This window comes from Candoia aspera, chromosome 5, assembly GCF_035149785.1.
Source record: "Candoia aspera isolate rCanAsp1 chromosome 5, rCanAsp1.hap2, whole genome shotgun sequence".
Classification (NCBI taxonomy): Eukaryota; Metazoa; Chordata; class Lepidosauria; order Squamata; family Boidae; genus Candoia; species Candoia aspera.
Genome location: NC_086157.1, coordinates 3753161 through 3771658, shown reverse-complemented (window position 1 = coordinate 3771658; position 18498 = coordinate 3753161). Strand labels below are relative to the sequence as shown.

The 18498-nt window shown below is 38.0% G+C and overlaps 1 protein-coding gene across 2 annotated transcripts in view; it reads right to left on the bottom strand.

Moving 5' to 3' along the window:
* Nucleotides 1–18498, bottom strand: part of PCDH9 (protocadherin 9) — a 721360-nt gene that overhangs the window by 276717 nt on the left and 426145 nt on the right. The gene's annotated exons all lie outside the window — the stretch shown is intronic.

The following is an 18498-nucleotide window of genomic DNA, read 5'->3' as shown; positions in this document are numbered from 1 at the left end:
CAAGATAACTAAGGGTGGTGTCATTTCCTCTGCAAGTACAGCTCCTTTTATTTATTTAATTTATTCATTCATTCATTATTCAAGCATACAGAGCTGCCCATCTCATATACTGTATATGACTCTGGGCAGCTATATAGTGATTGGTATTCACACTTACTACCAACTGTATAGAAACAGCGCTTGCTTCTGTGCATGGAATTGTTGCTTAGGGAGTCCAAATTCAACCTAAATCCACTTACTTCCCAAAGAGACCTACGAGAGTTGAATACATATACAGTTCCACCAAAAAGTGGGGTGGAAGAGGTGAAAATGTGACAAGGAGATATTGAATATCTAGTCCATATATACTTGGCATACCCATGATTACTTGGCATTTATCCAAGAACAATAACTTAAATCTTTGGTAGGTAAAGGTAAAGGTTTCCCTTGACATGAAGTCCAGTCATGTCCGACTCTAGGGGGCAGTGCTCATCTCCGTTTCAAAGCCAAAGAGCCGGCATTTGTCCGTAGACACTTCCACGGTCGTGTGGCCGGCATGACTACATGGAACGCTGTTACCTGCCTGCCGAAGCAGTACCTATTAATCTACTCACACTGGCATGTTTTCGAACTGCTAGGTGGGCAGAAGCTGGGACTAGCAACAGGAGCTCACCCTGTCACGCGGATTCGAACCACCGACCTTCCGATCGGCAAGCTCAGAAGCTCAGCGGTTTAACCCGCAGCGCCACCGCGTCCCACAAGTACATTGTAATCTCTTGTCTATGGACAAGCATCTCTACCAGACGAAATCATACTATCATACCTATAATCACATACTACCTATCATACTATCATTATTGTATATGGATAGTTTTGGGTAGAGTACAAGGGATAGGGACATGTGGTTAGACTTCCACAAGACTGTGTTGGAGTCCCTTGAACTTCCAGACAGAATAGCGATGATATCTAGGAATCCTAAGAGTTGAAGTCCAGCACCTCCAAGGGGAGACATCGAGCTACAGTATATACCACTACTTCCCAGTTATGTATCATAAGAAGGATCAAGGTGTGAAATCAGTGTGAAATGGTTGTTCTTTACTTGACTGGAGCAAAAGTATCCTATCTACTTCCAGTGTTATCAGATCCCAAAGTAAGAATACTAAAGAAGTCTAGTATTTCAAATGGTGCTTTAGAAATAAACAATATCATCCTCCCAATCAGACTTAATATGGAGGTTTTTATAATAGCACTGTATTACTCACACCCATGCACATAAACCTCCTTGCGTGTACAATTAAGATATCAAATTTAATTTGCTTATTAAAGGGACAAGAAAACAACATTAAAATGGTAAGCTTCAGCTTAGTTTTGCAAGCTTCAGTGCTTCATAGAAAGGGCTAATGTGGACGATATGAATGAATGAACATAGAACGTTATGTCAAAGCGTTGGTTTTCCAAATTGTTTCAATGTAGAACAGGTGTGTGTGTGTGTGTGTGTGTGTGTGTTTATATTCCATGACTATTGCACAATTTAGTTCTGTCACCTTTTGAATTCAAGCTTAGGGAGGTATCTCTAATCTAGGTTTTCTGTGCAAGACAGAAGAAAAAAAAGGCTGCTTTAATAAGCTGTATTAAATATGTGGCTGCTTTAATGATTGACTTCTTAAAATAGTCATGTCTTATTTCAAGTTCACTGGGGGGTGCGGTGGGGAAAGAGTGTTCTCTAAAGGGTGCTGTGCTCATTTTCCTGCACATTCTGAAGCTCCCATTCCAAATTATTTTCAAAATGTGCAAAGCTCTGCTTTGAATATTGAAATTGAACCTCGGAAGCTACATTTTGCTTGATCCCAATGCTCTTCAACCTAAAGTTAATTTAGCCCTATGCAGAGTTGAGTTCTAGATAATGCCAAGAGAACTGTACGTACACCGAGACTGTGTCCAAATAAATCCAATTAGGAAGATAAATGACCCTGGTCACCCATCTTAACCCTGCAGTATTTGGACTTAAAGGGCTTGTTTGTAATTGATAAAGTGAGTTTTCTAAGAGAGTTAGAAGGCTTACTTGCAAAACATTAAAGTGGAGATGTGACCTTGAAAGATCATAATTCTTCCAATCCAGTCTGAGGTGTCAATTACCATTAATCTTCAATCATACTACTACCTCTGCACCACTGGAGTATTAATACAGACCAACCATCCAGGGTCCATTTTAAGGACTTACTGAGACAAAGCCTAAAGTCTAACCCTCATCAACTTTTATAACATTCCTCTCAGTTGACCTTATATTTACGATGAAGTGATCTTACTTAACTTAGATGCAAATCACATGGATATTTCCATAGGTGCCTTTAATTGTAAAACCATCTTGTTTCACTTTTGTGTCTTTGTGTGTTGCATCTTCCATCTTCCGTTCTTTGAGTTTTATCTTTGCTTTTCTCAACAATTTTCTCCCAGATAAATAAATAAATACATACTAGGCAACGACAGAGTAAATGCTGGAATGTCATTTGGCTGAAAGCATTAGAATACTTCTACTAGGAAATATTCAAGATCTTGGCTTGCTCATTTGACTGCATGCCTATTTTAAAATTAATGAAGGTTGTAATCTACACACACTTTCCTGGGACGATGCCCCATTGAACCCAGTGAGACTCACTTCTGAGATGTCATATATAGAATTTCATTATGACTATTATTTCAACACTAATATACATAAAAATGTAGAACTCATACATTTTTAAAGCTACTCTTTTCTTAACATTGTTACTCACCAGACAATACTGACTTTTACACAAGGCCTGGTTCTTGTGATTAGATATCATGAATATTTAGATGGCTCTTCTTTATCTTTTTTTTCCTTATGGTTATGTCATTCTTATTGTAATTGCACACTATAAGTTGCAGAGTATAAGTTACACATGTAATCTTTGTCACTGTATTTGAAATCAGAAGGCGTTATAGCCTCAAAACCTGCAGTCCATCTTGCAAGAATATCTAGAACTAAGATTAGGACATTCTTTTGTGCTGTTATTTCAATGAGTTTGAGGTAGTATAGTGGCAAACAAATTGTCACTTGTCTAAAGTCATATTCAGGTATTACAACTAATCCCTGGTGCCACCTGGCTGACATCACCCCATTACTGAGTTCCTAGATCATATGGAAGCCACCATGGGTATATTTCCATCTGAAAAGATGTGTGCTCTTAGTGATGTCATGAGGGGAACAAGGGTCATACAAGGTCTCATATGTTCTTTGCATCATGCATGTAATGCCTGAACATGGCTTCAATGTCACTGCTTTTGAGTTTAGACAGCACAATATGTCTTTAAGCATATTCTTCTCATGTGAAGGTTTAAACGAGACAAATGGACATTTGCAAATACCACATTAGTTCTGTTTAAGCAGGGTACTTGGAATATTTCTCTACAAATTCCCAATCTATAGTGCAAAAGTTGTTTGGTCAAAGGTCATAACAACAGAGGGAAAAAATAACTCCTTATACATGTGATAGGAAATCCCATAATGCTGATGTGGCTCGCTATCTTCCTGGAGAAAGTGGCAATGATCCAGGACTTCCTGCCTCATTCCAAGGTCAGAATCATAACCCTAATTCAACCACTTTCTGCCTGTCTCAACTGTAGGAAAAGTACTCTACATTTATTTCTTCTGCCATTTGCACAACATACCAGTAACAGTAAAAGGGATGATGGAGTTGGATGATCATTTAAAACAAAGTCTGTAAGTATTTAAATAAATATGTAAATAAATATTTAGCCAGATCAATCTATTAGATGAACAATTAAACAATTAAGGTACAACAAATACATGTATTTATTTGTAATCCCCCCCTCATTTAATAATGGAGAATAAAGTTTTGATCATTGCAGCAAACTTCTCTTAAGACACCAGGTGATTATGAGCATTTACAGTGGGATAGTGATACTAAGGAAATATTACTTTATATTTTTCTCTTGCTATTCAGTGAATAGGGTCATATTCTTTTCTTAATAAAGCATATCTGTCTACCCTTATCTCAACTGCAAAGTGAAACTAATTTCTGCCTAACAAGCAAATAAAGTGGTATGATTTAATCTCATCTAATTCCTAGCTCTATTTTACTCAACTGGGAGTTAGCTAAAGCTAATCATTTCCACATTTTAGCCTTTTTTAAAACAAGAATTAATGTGTCTGATGCTCAGGGAATCAGTTCCAGTCTTATGCTTAGGTTAAATTAGTGTTGGGTAGCGGTGAATAGACAAGATCCCACACCTTTGGATCACATAAAGAGAAACTGTAGATGGAACAGAACACCCTCATGTGAACATTCTTTTAATAATGATTGCATCTGAACTGATTAGCCAGAGCAGAAGTGTTCAAAATGGTCAGACAGATGTAGATTTTTGGACAAGGCTCAGTAAACAGAAAAGAGGTAAAGAAAAATCACATAGGCATAAGCGCTTTGCTGTATTTTGATTATTTTGCTGTAAACAGCCCAGAGTCCCTCTGGAGGGAGGAGAAGGGCATTGAAAAAAATTGATAAATAAATAAATAAATACATAAATAAATAAAATAACATCATAAACACTATTTTTCCCTGGGATTCTTCTCCTACAGCTTCTGGTGCAGAGACAGCCTAGCATACAAATCAGGAACAGAGTTTACAGGATCTCTAATCCTAGCCATAGAGTGGCATTGTCTAGTTTATGCACAAACTATGACTAAGATGGCAGGAAGAAATGGAACACCCCTTATGAGGAAAAGGCATGGACTAGCACATTTTATTTTTCTTAATCTGTCCCATTATAGCCCATACTGAATATGTCAGAGAGAGCCCAAAACCAGCTTCTATTACTTCAAACAGTACAGTCAAAAAGAAGCTTAGGATGCATACTGGAGTAGAGGGTGGAGCTCTGCAGGTTGGTCCTTCTGTCAGACCAACCTGGGTTGATCGGGGCATCCCTTGTCTCTTAATGTGGCTTGATGGGAAGCTTGCATCCCATAAAGCATCAGTAAGTTCTCTGCACAATTTCAGATACTGATCAAGTAGGATTCTGGATCATGTAGTGAACTGTGGCCAAGCAAACAGAAGCATGTCTCAGCTTCAGACCTGATGAGAATATGGAGTAGAAGATGAAGTTGAAAATATGTGTGGATGTAAGGAGGTAGGACTTATATCTACAGCTGCATCTTCTGCCCATTTTCAAGTTCAGGCAAACACCTAAACAGCGCTAGGGAGACAGACTGGAGTTCGGAAATGCAAGGGGGCACCAATGTTCCTTTGCTCGCTGCCTTATGCTAGCTTTTTGGAAATTGCTTGTGTGATTCTCACCGTTACATCTCATTAACCTGAAAGTTTAGTCCCATTGATTTTTGTGAACATGAATCATAAGATACATTTAACAATTCCAATTATATCAAAGAGAGTAAAAGGCACATTCCTCTGGCTGGATTCTATCCTATCTCCATATCTGCAATTCCTTCACAAGGCCCAGAAAACAGAAAAGAGGTAAAGAAAAATCACATAGGCATAAGCGCTTTGCTGTATTTTGATTATTTTGCTGTAAACTGCCCAGAGTCCCTCTGGAGGGAGGAGGAGGGCATCGAAAAAATTGATAAATAAATAAATAAATAAATAAAATAACATCATAAACACTATTAGCAATATTTGCAATGTACTCTCTATGGGGCACCCCTTCAAGAAGAACTGATATTGCTGAATCTTACATTTCCTAGGACTGATAAAAATCCAAACTGAAAGCAAGATATACCCTTGTAGAGTTCAGAAGGGGACTCAAGAGATATTTATTTATGCTTTTTTAAATTGTTTTAATTGTTCTTAACTATTTGCATATCTGTTTCATAGCCTATTCTTTTAGCACTGTAAAAGTGTTTTAAGGATAGTTTTAAATTCTTCCATTGTTTTAAATGGATTTTTATGAGCTCTTAAGAGTGAGTTGCATACAAATACTCTAAATTAGTAAATAATTATGAGGTATGAATTGTTACATCTTTTTAAAAGTTTTTAATAGCATTCACTACATTTGCTAACATAAAATAACCCTGACAGTCAAGTAAAATGGAAAAGAAAATGAAGGACCTGAAACAAAATTGTAAAAACAAGACTGCATTGAGGTCTGTGGCCCTATCAAATTAAGCACCAAACAGACAACTTCTACATAGACGTTTTCAAAATTCCTATCTTTGATCTTACCCTTCATCAGCCAATCCCATTTAAATCCTTCAGAGATTTAAATGAGCATCTGTAGCAAATGTGTTCACTATATTACCGAACACAACTGGACAGTCAAACAAGCAAACATGAATGCTAGTTTCTCTATCATGGTTAAGTGAGAAAATGAAACTTTTTAAACAGATGGATTCATTTCTCCCTTAGAGAATATTTATAGGTCAGAAGGAAGAGCTACAGAACATCCATTTCTTCTTGCCATCTGTGAGATATGCATAATCGGGTTGTTTTTATAAACAAAGTATTATGTGTCTCCAAATGTCACAATATGGGGGAATGGAGATAGTCAAATTATTTATAATGCAAGCAATATTTATTCATACAGACTGTGGTTTCAGTTTAGGCATAGTCTAAAACTACACATCCTATCAGTGGGAACAGAGCACATTTCTCAATCATGGTGGGCAAGACCTACCGTACAGTATATTCCCCCCTCTGCCTGTGGTTTTCCTCTTTTGTCCTCCTAGCCCATTCCTCTGCCTAAGGTCAAACACATGTGAGGGAAACTCTGCTTTTGGTACAGACCAGCCTCCACTGTCTGGAACTCACAGGCATAAAACCTTCAGCCGAACTTCACTTGCAAACAGTCAGTAGTTTTGACTTGTCCTGACACAGGGATCATACCTCCACTTTGAGAAGAATACAGATCCCTGTGTTTATCTACTCCCCTTTGATTTTTCTGCTGGGATGCTGATTCTATATCATGCTCTGCCTCTTGTAATGTAGATGGCAAGCTGAATGTGCTGAGACCAACATGGTGGATCAAAAACCTGGGCTCCCTTCAGCTGGGGACAGTTTGCATTCCCCAAAAGATGGCATGGGCAAGATTTTGTCTCTTGCTTTTCTGTTGGCCATGGCTGAGCCTTCATTCTTCACAGGGATAATGGGTGCAGCCTTTACATCACTGAAGAAAATAGTAAATGGGGATTATTCAATAGGGCTATGCAGTGTTTTGGATTTGAAAGCAAAAAGGTGCCAACTGAGCCCCTGACTGTAACTCCTTAAACTAAGGGCACCTTTCCCCAAGACTGTGTTGTAGCCACAGTGTGGGGGGAGAACACCCAGCTGCTGGATGGCATTTCAGACAGGGGTGTGTGAGCCTCTCTCACCCCCAGGGGAAGGGAAAGCTTTTTCACCCTTTGAATCTGAAGCACGACACTTTTCTTCCAGCCCTGGAATAGAGCCCATTTCTACTCCCTCATCCTATCCTGAGTTCTCTCTCTCAGGCAGCATATTAAGAGCTGCTTTTATATGCAAAAGTTAGGCTGTGGCTTATCAAAAAGAGAGTCTGGTGCAGAGATTCTGATAATTATTCTCGGAGGAACTAGGTTGTGCTTATACGGTGTTAGAAGTGTCACTTATTGAAGCTTAGATGAAATTTCATATGGGGATAAGGATGTAGGAAACTTTCCATTGAAGTTTAAAGGGGGAAGAAAATAAGAGCTGAGGAATATCCCTTTGGTATTCTGTTCTGTTAGTCTTCTTTAACAGAACGCATGACCTTGGCAATTTAGGGGAGCATGGCCCTTGTGTAAAGGTAGCAAGCTTTTATCTAAAGCGATACAGCCTTCCTTGTACATTATGATTAACCTCTGTTTCAAACACTTGACTTAGAAAACTGTGCACTTAAAGAGATTTGGGGGAGGGGGGGTGTGTTTGCAACTTTTGAAGCCAAAGCCTCCACAGAGCACAGTCAGAGCTCACCAGCAGAGTCCTACATGGAAGTACAGGCAAAATACTAATTTACTAGCCAAACCAAACAGAATAATTGGAAATATATTATAAGACGGTTTCCAGTAAACTATGCAGTCACTGCTGGTTCCAAAGTCCTTGCAAGATTCAGATAACCAGTGTAACCCAGAAGCTGAGAGACTGCATCATTGTTGGTATCCATACCTAGGTATTTACCCTATGAATTTATGAGGTTAAAGAGAAGGGAGACCCAGATTCATGTCTACCCTCCTTGGGGAAAGCTCATTCAGTGACTCTTTCAGCCCAACCTGAAGCAAGCAAAGTCTAATAATGATGGATTTTGCCTAGCCATCATTGTGGCCTCAACTTCATGCCTCCAGTAATAATGACCCAGGCATGTGAGGATTATAGAAATATTAGATCACATCATTAACACTCATTATAATGTGCATATCAGTTCTTTACTTCAATTAAAGGAATTGCATTAACTTTGGGTAATTCCTTACAATTACCCAAAGTTAATGCAATTCCTTTAACTGCATTTAGGAATAGTATGTTATCTTCTGATCTGTTTACATTATAGCATCATATTATTACCTAAACATGGACCACACAATAATAATACATTGTAATAATCTCCATTATTAGTGGCTTTTGTCTGTTTATGACCAAGCAATATTGGGGCTGAAATAGTTTTGCAGTTTGAAACTGGCAAGGTAGGTTCATATAAACATTTTCTTTTTTCCGTATAATCAGTTATAAGAGTTTTAGAAGTAAATCAGCAGACGTTCTGGGAAATGCCTTAAACACAACTGTCATTTATCATTATCAGATTTAATTCTTGGGATACACTTTAAAAGAAGGCAGGCCAAGCTGATCAGATAAACAAACCAAATTGTAGAGCCATTGGATAAATACGGGTTTCCCCTCTTAAATTGATTAGCTATAAATAACTGTATAGTAGAATAAATCTCTTCTTGTTAAGACTATTTTGTGTTGATGGGTAAAAGATTCCCTCTGTTGTTCTGCCTTCTTGATTTTATTATATGATTTCATTTTGATTTCATTTTATGATTTATATGGCTGCCCGTCTCACTTCTGTGCCTCAGATGGCCAACGATAAATTGTATTGTTAGCATTGTATTCATGTTATCACCATGTTTATTTTAAAATGTTAAAACCCCAACATTTTAAAAATAAACATGGTGATAACATGAATGCAATGCAACTGAGGTCCTCAAAAAGATTATCATCCAGCAATCATTCAAGCAAATATTTTAAGCAACCTTACCACCAGAAAATTAAACCTCAAAATATTGCCACTAAAGTTCTTAGGAATTCATACAGTATTTGGATAGAGTTTGTGTAGTTATGGAAATTAATTTTCAGTGAATGCAGCTGACTTAACAGTATGTTTATCAAGATACATTTATGTAGATGTCTTGTGGCTTTGGGTATGTTACCTTACCAACAATTATGGAAAAGCAAGCAGAATGGAGTCTGTTCGACCTTCTCCTATTTCTCGGAAAATGTCCTGGCCCATTGCTCTGTCCTGAAATTTTCTTCTCATTTTGTGCATCCTCAATCTTTCTACTATCCACTATTTAGGGATTCATTATGACATCACCTATATAACAGATGTGTAAGTAAGGGACAAAGGCTAACACGGGTACAAACACAATGAGCAAATACATAAATGGCACTATGAGTAAAGCTCAAATGTCAATATTGCAAGTAAGAGACACAAGCATGCACACCCCATCCTTAGCAAAGCAAAAAAGAAAAAGAAAAGAAAATCAAACACCCAGACACTGAGGTTTCGACTAGGATTGCCATTAGAAAACTGTCTTCTGAACATGAGTGCTAGTGCATGTAATAGATATCTGCCCTGACACCTCACTGGGTAACAATTAATTCTGAGTCATCAGTCATGCCTTCTCTTGAGAGTGCAAGGAAGGAGCATCCGCAACAGAACTGCCCTTGGAGGATAAGGTTTTTTAACATGCTATGACTTGAGAAGGCAGCCATATATCTACTAATACCACAGACACCAGAACTGTCAGCTTAGATAAATGGAGCCAACATGGAAAAGCAGAAAGTAGATGTGAATTGTCCAAGATAATATAGCTAACTTACTACATCATGCACTCTGTATGATTTGTCTGCTGTTTAATTCAAATATTTTAAGTACATTACCCCAAACTTCCTCAGCTATGGAGACTGGACATGAAACCTGATACTGTATATCAGAAGCATCTCAGTAACTTCAACTATATTAGCCTGAGGACAGAAGCAAAATAACAGTTGCATCTTCTGAATGAACAATGCACAGTTAAAATAATGTGTTGAGGTACTCTTGAGGGTCAGGTTGGTGCAGTGGTTAAGGCACAAGGTCGGAAACCAGGAGACCATGAGTTCTCGTCTTGCCTAAGGTGCAAAGCCAGGTGGGTGACCTTGGGCCAGACACTCACTCTCAGCCCCAGGAAGAAGCAGGCAAGGGAAAACCACCTCTGAAAAAATCTTACAAAGAAAACTGCAGGGACTAGTCCGGGTAGTTGCCCGGAGTCAAGACGGACTTGAAGGCAAGAAAAGAGGAGAGGAGAGGAGAGAAGAGAAGAGAAGAAGAGGCATTCTTAGAGAATGTCCTGAGACATGTTGCAGAAGAATCTTCCTAGACCCCAGTTTCCAATATTTTATCCCACTCAGACATTTTCAGGAAACAGAGTAAGGAATTGAGCTATGTGAATGTAACAGCCAACTTAATTTTCAAGAGGTTGGACTTTTATCACAGATATATTGAAGCTTTGTCTCCCAGGCAAATCCTGCCCACAAAATATTCCTCTTTATTTTACATTTTGGGATTGATCTATCATCTATCTACAGTACAGTATATCTATCTCTACTATCTCTGTCTATCTCTAGATAATCTCTCTCTCTTTCTCTCTCTCTCTCTCTCCTGCATCTATGTATCTGAGATTCAATTGTTTTAAAGCCAGCACTACCCTCAGCTTTGGCAGAGGTACATCCACACCACAGGAATCTCTTGTGTATGCATATGCTTGTCATTCCACATACAGTCTTTTGGAAATAATAATTATTTTGAAAGCAGTGTGAATTGTTACTTAAAAAGAAAAAAAAAAAAGAATACATTTGTCTGCACAGATGAACTATTGACCTGGGCCTTCCTATCCCTGGCCTGTAATGTAACTGCCGGCATTACTTCTCTTTCTGAGTAACTAACACTACTCTATCCAAGTGCATAGCTATGGCTTATTCAGAATTGATTGACTTCTGTGATTCCATTAATATAAGTAAGCATACTATTCTTCCAACTCTCCCCCAAACCTTAAAAGTTATTAATAATCTACAAAGGAGGTTGAGCCTTGATATCATTAATCCAGGTATTTTATATCAACCTGCACCAACCTAAAGTTAGTATGCTGATGTCAGATGATATTCATGTTGCAAAGATTTCTGATCAGCAACATACCCTACAGTGACAGTTGGAAGCAAATAAAATCTGTGAAACATTGGGGTGTTTTATGGTGTTATCTCTCTATGGAATGTATCATAGAACTTAATGTTTGTAGAAGTCATCTTATCTCAGACTTCACAGGTTGACAAAGTACACAGAGAATTCAGCCAGGCTCTTGGTTTGATCTTTGGCTTTGAAGGATCACAGATATGAAAATCGTAGCAATTTTCCAGAGGGGTCTGTAAGCAGGATGATAACTGCTGATGAAAAGAACCAGGTAACCATAACTAGCTTCAGAAGAAGAACCCTGAGTCTTGGCTCTTCTTTTCTTCACAGGAAGCAAAAATGGACAGTGTGTCACTTGAGATGCAACTACTGAATCAAGATTTGGAAAATAATTTTTGACACCAGCATTAGAAAGAAAGAAAAAAAAACAAGAAATGCAATATCTGTTTTAACACTAGAGAAAAAGAGACCTCAGCTAGGGTTAAAAGACTTTGAAATATGTGTAACACTAGTAGCATAAAATATAGAGTGGGAATGGTAGGAAGGGATTTTCCTTGAGTACTGCAAAAACATTTTCTCTGTGAGCTGATTAACCAGCAATAGAACTACCTTTGTTTAACATCAATAAATTTAGTTTTCCCTTCTTTGTCCAGCATGTTTTAATTGCATAATTTACACACAGCGTGCAGTGCATTGCCATGTCTAGTGTACGCACCACAAGTACATCACTACGGAATTAGTATTTACTGGACATGTAAACCATAAATTCATGAGTAAGCTCAATCAGTCTTATGACCTTTTACATACCTGCCATTAAGACATCCCTTACTTAGCTCAAGAAACACAGATGTACAGTGGTATGTCAAAGAAAATATTATTGCCATGTAAAATGTGGGTTTTCTCTGTGAGAAGGACATGTGGTGTATAGGAAAGGAGGCTGTAGGACTTATCATTCAGAGTAGACCATCCATGCCAATCTAGCTAAGTATTTCTCTTATGAGACAATGGTTTCTTAAACCCAAAGAAAAAAAGGAAACTAAGTCCAAAATTATCTGAAGTGGGAACTTGTTCAAAATTTTCATGGATTTTGCATAACGTTGGAAAATTAATTCAAAGCAAACTGAATATTAGTTGGTATATTTCTTGACTTGTAAGAAATTAGATAAGGTGAATCTTCAGCTATAGACAAATCAGATAAATTTGTACATAACATAGTACATAAATGTTACTATGTAGGAGATTAGATTAGATTAGATTAGATTAGATAGATAGATAGATAGATAGATAGATAGATAGATAGATAGATAGATAGTTAGATAGATAGATAGATAGATAGATACTGTAGATGGATGGATGGATGGATGGATGGAGATAGAGTGGTGCTAAAAGGCACCCCCCCATACACATGTGAGCTGCATTCACTACCAAACCTATGAGATTCCCCCACCCCCTGCCATGCATGTGAACTGCTGAACGTGCCCTTGGGAGAAAACCTTCATGGCAAGCAGACTTGACCCTGGGCAGCGACAGGGAGAAGACTCAGTCAGGAGCCAGTGGTCCAGCGAACCAGGTTGGTGGTTCTATTCACTGACCATATCTCAGAGGTAGGGTGGCTAGCAAGCTGACCTAGGAGGAAGGGATAAATAATCATAAGGTCACATGGATGGGTTTATCTAAAACATCCCAACGTTATGCGGTGATTTCCACTGTGTCCACCTTTTTCCTTGTCTTGTGTTTGCGATGTGGTATATATAAGCCCTGATTCTGCTTTTGCCCATGGCTGCTTAGCAAAGGATCAAAGCTTTGCTGTGGATCCAGTATATACTGCATTATTGCTTGTATGCATGCCAATAAAATTATGTTGTATCTTCAAAGTGATTTGGTTGCTTTAGGTGAGCTAGGTTTATCTTTCATAATACGTCTAGCTGGAAATTATTATTATTATTATTATTATTATTATTATTATTGTTATTATTATTATTATTAATTTCAAACCATGTAAGCTGTATACATAGATTGTCAGTGAAATTAATTCAGCTAGAGGGAAAAAAAAATCCAAATTTTGGTTTGCAGGACTTCAAAAATTGTCCTAGTATATACCCGTGGTACATTCTCTTCTCTTCTTTTAAATCTCCATTTAAAGGGAGATCCCAACACTTCAATTACAATTAATCCAGTCCAAATGAAGAACTTTCTCAGATTCCTCCAATCAAAAGGTTCTCCAAACCCCTTATTGGAGCATCTTCCAATACTTCCTTATCAATGGGGCAGACTCTCTGTCACCACGTGGGAGGGGGTGTTGGGTTGGAGTGTGAATTGCATTATTATGGCTACAGATTTATGGTGGTTCACATCAAGGATGACCAGTAGAGATACACCAGCAACAGCACCTGGATGGGAAGGGGGGTGACATACTTTCGTGGGAAAGGAAGATAATCAAGGGAATGTAGTTTTAAATGTATGTTTTAGTGGGAATTCTCCATTCGCAGCTTTACCTCTGTCCTAGTCATTCACTTCATTAAGAAGTTAAAGGATCCTGGTCTCCTGACTGTCATTGTGTGAATGCTCGAATGAACTGGTGCTGACATACTTCACCAATGAACTAATTTGTGTCAAAAGTTTCCCATTGCATTATTTATTCTGGATAATTACGTATATCTATTTATGCTCTGTCCCCATGATGCAGTATTTGTTTAGAGACAATCTAGTTATTTATACCTACACCAATGTGGTCATACTATTAGGCTTGAATATTATGTGTGTTTCTCTCTCTCTCTCTCTCTCACACACACACACACACAGAGACACAAACAAACCCACAGTGTCCTTTTGTACCAGACCCTTTACCATTAAGAAAGAAGGACCCAGTTATGATTACTACTGGCTAACACACTGTGTATTTTACTTTCCCTACAGGAGAAGAGTAGTAGAATTTATCACCTTCCCTCTCAATATTTCAATCCTAGCTATGTCTGGAGTAGAGCCTCATGTGGCGTAGAGTGGTAGGCGGCAGTATTGCAGCCGAAAACTCTCCCCACGACCCGGGTTCGATCCCAGCGGAAGCTGGATTCTCCCCGGGCAGCCGGCTCAGGTCGACTCAGCCTTCTATCCTTCCAGGGTCGGGAAAATGAGCACCCAGCTTGCTGGGGAAGGCAATGGCAAACCACCCCGCTCTATAGTCTGCCAAGAAAGCATCTCCCCAAAGGGTCAGACATGACTCGGTGCCTGCACAGGGGACCTTTCTCCTTTCACAGAAGTGTCTGGTGTTTATTCTGAGTTCAATGGGACATAATCAGAAAGAGAGCTTAGGCAAGAGAAACAATGATTTTGATTGCTTCCTTGCAGGTGAGTTTTGTAGCTACATCTTTTACCAATGAACTTTTCATAATCCACAAGAACTTTGTGGTTCTAGGGTATGAAACTCTCCCCCGAAGAGTTAGGGGCCATCCTGTTAACTGCAAAGACAAACAATCACCATTTGGCCTGCATCCAGTAATAACCCATTTTTCTGCCAAGGACATTCCAATAACCTTATTGATCCCATCTATTCATAGTGTTCTCTTTCTACTTCTATAACCTAGCCAGGCATAATTGATTTTCTAGTCTTCCTTCTGCTTGCATTACATACCCAAAGTATACAACTTGCTTGTGGAGGAAGAAGTCTATCTTTTCTTTACTTCTCCAGCACAGTCTCCATTTTTACTCATTCCTGAGCATGAGAAAACAAAGTCAACCATAAAGCTCCCTCAAAAATTCAACGTTCAAAATGATTTTCTTTTTATTAAAAAAGAAATCTGTATTGCCATAACCATACCAATACCATTAAATATTGCAAGAAATTTGCTTAACTGAACAGTTCAAACCATTGTGTTATTGTTAAACTCTCCCTCACTTTCTAGTTACAGGCAATAGTTATGTACATTAAGGATAATGTACTATTATACTTCTCTTCAAACTAATTTTATTTTTTTTCCAGTTATGCTTTGCTTTTATGTTCAGTGGGACCTCAAAGGTGACTCTCAACAATCAGAATCAAAGAGAATCATGGAAATTACAAAAAGATTAAAGCAATTTAACAGTATAAAACAATGAAAAGTAACTTAAGAATCAATTTACAAATCCAGGAGAGCAAATCAACTAATAAAAATATTTTCTCTATTAATATCAGTCAGAAAAAGAATGTAGATTTTTAATGTGTTGTTACATTAAAAGGCAACTTCAAATATTTTGTGTATCATTACATACACAACTTATTTGAATTTGCCTGCTAATGAGATCTTAAAGCCATCTAGCACAATTCTGGGATACTTTGGGAGAAATTCTTGAGGTCTTGAAAGAAATTCTTAAAAGCCTTGTATTCTAAGAACCCATTAGCTAGCAGATTCATAGAAAAAAATGTGTTTTGTTCTCCAATAACTCCAGTTTTGGCTCTTATCTGAAAGAGCAGACAATACTGAGTTGGATTCACTAGTGAGCATACTTCTGTGTCATGTTCCAAGACAAGAACAAACCCAGGTAGAAACTATTTCTTGTATTTTAAGAATTGGTAACCATAATAGATAGCTGACTGAGCGTGAATGATAGTTCAGAATTTTTACTCAGTCAATGCCACATTCTCAGAAGAAGAGAATCCCCCCCCCCCATATTTAGTAATCTAGTCTACACTTCTTTGTATTATCTGCATTCCTACTCTGCCTTGGGCAAAGCCTACAAAGTGGGCTCAACTATTCAGCCACTAATTGATCCCTGATATTTGTGATAAGCACAACTGTGACAACTCTAGCTTAGTAAGAGGTCTTTTTCTTTCTTTCTTTCTTTCTCTTTCTTTCTTTCTTTCTTTCTTTCTTTCTTTCTTTCTTTCTTTCTTTCTTTCTTTCTTTCTTTCTTTCTTTCTCCTTTCTTCTTTTCTTTTTTGCAAAAAGACCCCAAATCGTTGAAAGTAGACCTTCCTATCTTCTTCCAATGATGTGGGGAGTGTTTTGAAAAGGTCCAACTCGGTTTCAGTTATAAAGTAGGATTTTAAAAAAAAAATAGCAAATCATAATACCAAGATTAGTTTCCCCTTTTACACCATATGTTTTAAAAAGGAGTATATGCATGTGTGCAATGCATGCATACTGGTTGAGATGTGACATATTTAATGCCATAAGGAGGGAACCGAGTGTTTATATGTAATAGGAAGAAAAATGTGAGCAAGTGTGGGTCCTGAATTGACAGATGGAAGGGAAGAGAAAGGCAGATGTGCTCTAATTTCTTGAGTTGTTGAGGGATGACAGGCATACACAGATCAAACTGCTTGCTTGGCATTACTGAAGTTACACATAAGAGCAACAATTCAGAGTTGTCTTCCCCTCACTCAAAATTTTACTCACCAGGGCAGGACACTCAGTAACAAGCTGAAAACTCAGCAGCTGCCACCACTAGAGAACATAGGCTAGGCTGGTGCACAGAAGCCTTGAACTAAGCCAGGGCATCTGGGAATCTTCACAATGAAAATCAAGGACCAGGTCAGACAAAAGTGCTTTTAAAAAATGCATGATGCAAGTTTCTAAGCTCAACAAAAAATGACAGACAAGTGTCCAGTTTCGTGTTCCTGCAGGACCCAGGCTGGCTTTTGATTTAAAGTGCAAACAAGGGAATTGAGAACCTGAATTTAGACAGCTAGCTTTTTCCAAAATGTCTTAGAGGTCAGTAAGACAGCTTCATCCCTAATTTAATTCAGATCAAGGAGAAATATATCCCTGGACTTGTCTGTTAATCAGAATATTTAAGTTAAATGAAACAGGTTTTATGGCAAGCAGATAGGTATTTTCTTGCTAAGGAGTCCTCTAATGTTTCCTGATAAGATTAAATATGTGATATTAACATAAACTGTCTCTTAGAACCAGTTCATTGTATGAATGCAGAATTCATCTGATCAAATTCTAAGGTCTAATACTGTATCTCACTCTGAAAATGCCCCAATCTGAAATTAATGACTCCAAAAGCATCCAGTATAGACCTATGGTCAGATCAGAGTGACATTTGGAAGAGCAGAAGCCCATTCCCCCATAATTTGCAGTGGCAAAAATGTAAATGGCTATAACATGTTCAACTTTTCAACAGAATGAAATGAAAGGTGCAAGCTGTAAGATAAAGTGTAACAAATTGTGGAGAAATCAGTGCAGGAGAGAGTGAGCTGCACATCCATTTTTAAGTGTAGGTAGTTTTGATTTTGGTGATGTAATTGACAGGAAAGGCAGTTTCTAATAGGTGGAATATCCATGCCTACTAAATTAACAAAATGTGTGCAATGGGATCTTCTTAAGAAACAATGCTCCATCCTGAATGTGGTAGCACTGATTTTCAGGGGTTGAAGAGCTTAGTCAAACATACAGTTTGACTTCACAGTCTTAGAACAGAGAACAAGAACAATTAATAAACAAACACAGACAAGTTAGCTCTATCATATAATCATTCTGGCCCTAATGAGCATTCTAAAAGTCCTCATCATCAAATGGCAAATTCTTGCAGTTATATATCCCACTTTAGGGACTGTGTCCATTAGTAAATAGTTTATATAAAGTCATCAAGGTGCCCTTGTCAAGTGTTTTAATGAGAGCACCATTAATCTTGTCTGAGCAGCAGAAGAAAACCTACATTGTAATAGAATATTTCTAATCAACTCAACCTCTCTTGCTTTGTGTGGGCATAATTCTGCGGGATATTTGCAGTTTTATTATATCTACCCTCTAAAACTGCCAAGGGAACGGCATAGAAATGGGCTCCAGTGAATGCCCAATGATATTTAGAATATATGAGGCTAGATAATCTGTGGGAGAGTGTGAAAATTTCTTAAGGATGGATACATCCTTCTGGCTTGAGTGAGGTCATCTTGAATTTCTGTACCCTCCATGTGCTGCTTAATATCTTCCTTAGTTTTTTCAAGCACTGAAAAACTTCACTGTAACAAAGTTCAGGGGAAAGGTCATAAGATAACAATTATCTTATGAAGTTTTCCCACCAATTAGATCTATACTTAACAGACATTATTAAAAGAAGCAACCCAGTTGGAATCGGGTTAAGCCTTAGCCAAGGAAACAGACTTTCTTTTTGGAC